Here is a 4815-nt window from a genome sequence, read left to right as displayed (position 1 = left end):
CTTTTCTGAATTCTCAGTGTTGGGAGAGATTAGCCCTGTCCCTCTGCTCTGTCATTTTTCCTTGACTTTGCCATCTCGCCCCCTACAGTGATCTGGCGATCATGAGCACAGTGGTTAGCATGTGGGCTATGGTACCAATGGCCTGGGTTGAAATCCCACCCCTACTATTTGCTCGCTGGATGACATTGGTCCACGGAGACAAAGGAGTACCGACTTCATAGACTCCTGGTGAGGGCCATGGGTCAGTGCGTGTGGGTGTGTGTGGGAGCAGAGCCTGGACTGTGGCCTGCCCCTGCCAACACTGCCCGTGCTGAGCTACAGCCAGGCATCCTGCTAGATGCTGGCTCATCCCGACATGTGTGTGCATTGAGGCGGGGTAGCCTCTGGGGGTTCTGGACACAGACCAAAGTCCTACTGCGGCTGTGAAGAGAGCTAAGTGGGGCTGAATGTGTTGCGCTGAGAAATGAAGAGAAGGGGGTGGCTTTCCATTTTGAACAGCCTCTGCCCCACCAAAGGGAATCCAGTCTCTCTGGGGGCTTTCCTCTAAGCTCTCCCTGCACTGCCCTTAGGGCCTGACAGAGCCAGGTCTGGGCTGCAGGGACTGACCAGGAATAATGAGCTGGCCTTGGAAGGCACAGTAGACAGCCCATTCCCATAGCTCCTCCCAGGGAGCACAGGGTGCAGAGAGGCCTGAGGAGAGGCTGTTTGTGTCCCCAACGTGGGTCCCTCAGGTACGGCCCCAGCCCTGGCTCCAGATGGGGCTCGAGAATCAGCCATCTTCCCTGTGTTCTGCGGGGCTGCCCTGGTCCTGCGGCCCCATGGCCCCTGTGGTCATGTTGAATGCTCTCAGCTCCAGGTTCACCTGAGATCCTCTGCCTGCCTGTCCCGAAGGCTGCTACCTGTGGCGTGGGGAGCTCCTACTGTCCCCATCCACCGCCATCTGCCAGGCCCATGGTCCCTCTGGTGCCAGGAGCCTGCTGGTCACTCTGCCTATCGTCTGGGTAGCCTGGTGGGGATGGTCCCCTGGATCCTCAGAGCCTGCCTCTGCCCCACCCAGATGCCTCCTCCAGGCTCTCACAGCGGGCAGGGCTGGTCCTGCATTATGTTCTAGAACAAGGCTGGGCACAGGCAGGGGGCAGGGTGCAGGCACCAGGCAAAGCCTGTTTCCTGACGTGGCGCTTGGGTAGGTGCAGAGCCAGTGAGTCTGAAATTCTTCTGTAAAGGGAGGGGACCAATATGTCCTCAAAGGGGGCTGGGGGGGGCGGAGCTGGAGTCTGAGTCAGTGGGGACAGGGGCACACTGAAGGGTGGTCAAAGCAGACTTTCTCCCATTTCTGTGACCGGGGCTGTGCCATGCCTTGGAGGAGAAGAGGTGCCTGCCTGGGCTCTTTCCTGGGCTCCCGTAAGAGGAGGTGCGATGGGGGGACTGGTCAGAGATGGTGGAGCCCTTCCGGAGCTGGGAGGTATCTGCCAGGCACAGCTGCAGGGCCTCTGTGGCCGTCACAGGTGCAGCCCCATGCATGACTCAGTCAAATTAGATGCCTTCAGGGAGGGCCCTGGCCTTCGTGCTTCTGGTCTCCTGGCAGTCTGGTCCCAGAACTGGGCTCACCCCTGGTCCCTCTGCACTTCTGCACCTGCACTCTCTCTGCACAGGGCAAGACAGCCCCTCCCAGACCACTGGGCAGAGCAGGGCATCCTTGTAAACAATATGATTTTATTGTCATAAAGTGAATGGCACACACGAATGGTAATGTGAGCCCCTGGAGCGACACGCTATTGCCATCACCCCAGAAGCTTCCTGGGTTCCTTCCCTCTCCCCTTGGGGACCACTCACCTGACTTTTGGGGTAATCATTTTCTGCCTTTTAGTTACAATTTTCCCACCTACGTAGGCACCCCTAAACAGATGTTTAGTTTTTGTCTGTTTTCGAATGCTACCTGATGGGATCACATCCTGGAAATGCTTCCATGACTCGCTTCTATTACTCAGACGACTCTTCCTTGCAGATGTGTGTAGCTGTCGCTGTTCATTTTCCTGGCTGTGTAGTATTCCATGGTATGCCTGCACCACTAAAGAAATGCTGCTGTGACCACTGTAAACACTGGAACCATCTTTTCCAAGCAGGTATTTACTGAAAATAGCCAGAGCTACTTTGTCAGCAGTTTGGACAGCTTCAACTTTACTAGATACTGCTGAATGATTTTCTAAAGTACATACCCAGCAGCAACCTATAAAAGGTACTGTTGCTCCACATCCTTGTCAACACTTGGTTTTGTCTGAATTTAACATTTTTAAACTTTTTTCCTTATTAGAAATGGGGTCTTGCTATGTCACCCAGGTTGGCCTCGAACTCCTGGGCTCAAGCAATTCTCCCAGCTTCCTGAGATTTTACCATGTTGATGGTCTAGTGAATGTGAAGTAGCACTAGCTGTGGTTTTAGTTTGCTGTGGTTTTAATTTGCATTTCCTTGGGAGGGAATGAGGTTCTGCATCTTTGCTTATGTGTATTTGCCAACTGGATTTTCTTTTATGTGAAGCACCTGTTCAAGTCTTTTGTCCATTACATAGTTTTTGTTTTTTGGTGACTAGTTACGAGAGTTCTTTATATATTTCTTAAGTGACTCTTTGCCAATTATCCATCCTGCAGACATCTTCTCCCAGTGTGTCTTATCTTTCCATTTCCATGTGGTGTCTGATGAACAGAAGTAGTACATTTTAATGAAGTCCAATTAATTCCTCTTTTGCTTTATGGCTTGTGTCCTTTGTGTCTTGCTTAAGGAATGTCTCTTTACTCTGAAGTCAGATTTTCGCCTTTATGCCTTTCCAAAAGATTTATGGGTTCATCTTTCATATTTAATCCACCTGGTATTGATTTTTGACTTATAATTATTTTTTCTCAGCATTGACCTTTGTGGACAGTACAGAGCAGGAGTGTAAGTAATATTTTTCCCTCTATGGATAATCAGTTCTCCAAACTGATTTTAAATGGGACTGTCTTGTCCCCATCGATCTGCCTCTCTCCTCCAGCAGCCAGGCCTGCTCTGTTTCCATCTGGTATGCGTTACCTGTGTGCCGACCTAATTGTCTGCTTTGCTAAGGCTTTAAAGGAAATCTTAGGGAACAGAAAGACCAACCTTCCCACTTTTTATTCTTCATTAAGAATATTTTGGCTATTCTTGGCTCTTTTTAAAAAGTTAAAAAAGATCTTTATCGGGCAACAGAATCAGAATAGGTTCACAGTGGTGCCTGCTCCAATTCCATGTAAATTTTAGAATCATCTTGTTAAAGTCTACAAACACACACACAAACATACACACCCATGTGCACACACATGCACATACATGCACCCATGCACACACACATGCACATACATATGCGCATGCACGCACACTCACACACATGCACACACCACTTGGGATTGTGATTGGCATTGTAGTGGCTCTACAAATCATTTCGGGGAAAAATTGGTATCTCTGTAATATTATTGAGTTTTCCAATCCATACACATGTTTATTTTTTGAAAACAAGTATGTTTTATTTCTCCATTTATTTAGATCTTCATTCATGACATGCAGTAAAATTTCTTATTTTTTCTCTGTGTATCTTGCACGTATTTTGTTAGGTTTATTCCTAGATACTTCTTGCCAGCTGTACTACTGTAATGGTCTCTGTGATGGTTAATTGTATGCCAACTTGGCTGAGCCACAGTGCCCAAGTGCTTGGTCAGGATGTTGCTGTGAGGCTGCTTTTCAGATAAGATACACACTGAAATCAGCTGACCTTCAGTTAGGCAGATGGTGCGCCATAATGTGGGTGGGCCTCGTCCAATCAGGTGAAGACCTGACTAGAACACAGACCGACCTCCCCAAGGGAAGAGGGAATTCTGCCAGCAAGTGGCCTTTGGACTCAAACTCCAACTGCTCCCTGAGTCTCCAGACTGTTGGCCTGCCCTGCAGACTTTGGACCTGCTACACCTCCACAATTATGTGGGCCAATTCCTTAAAAATTCAGTGGCTCACGCCTGTAATCCCAGCACTTTGGGAGGCCAAGGCAGGTGGATCACGAGGTCAGGAGTTTGAGACCAGCCTGGCCAACATGGTGAAACCCCGTCTCTATTAAAGATACAAAAATTAGCTGGGTGTGGTGGTGGGTGCCTGTAATCCCAGCTACTTGGGAGGCTGAGGCAGGATAATCGCTTGAAACTGGGAGCCAGAGGTTGCAGTGAGCCTAGATCATACCACTGCACTCCAGCCTGGGTGAAAGAGTGAAACTCTGTCTCAAAAAAAAAAAAATCAATAATCTCTCTGTGTACACATGTGCACACACACAAGCACGATGCGTACACACACAGGCACATGCATGCATGCACGTACACACACATCTTGTTGGTTCTGTTTCTCTGGAGAATCCTAACTAATACAGTATCTTTTTTGTTTTTGTTTTTTTTGAGACAGGGTCTCACTGTGTCACCCAGGCTGGAGTGCAGTGGCATGATCTTGGCTCACTGCCAAGCTCCGCCTCCTGGGTTCAAGCGATTCTTGTGCCTCAGCCTTCCGAGTAGCTAGGACTACAGGCGTGTGCCACCATGTCTGGTTAATTTTGTATTTTTAGTAGAGATGGGGTTTCACTTTGTTGGCCAGGCTGGTCTTGAACCTTTGACCTCAAGTGATTTGCCTGCCTTGGCCTTCCAAAGTGCTGGGATTACAGGTATGAGCCACCATGCCCAGCCCTAATACAGCATCATTTAAAAAGTTATAGTTTCTATTTTTTTTGTTGCTCATATATGGCAATACAACAGATGTTTGCATTTTGATTTG

The sequence above is a fragment of the Gorilla gorilla genome, chromosome 12, assembly GCF_029281585.2.
Source record: "Gorilla gorilla gorilla isolate KB3781 chromosome 12, NHGRI_mGorGor1-v2.1_pri, whole genome shotgun sequence".
NCBI classification, from domain to species: Eukaryota; Metazoa; Chordata; class Mammalia; order Primates; family Hominidae; genus Gorilla; species Gorilla gorilla.
This window is presented reverse-complemented; position numbering follows the sequence as displayed.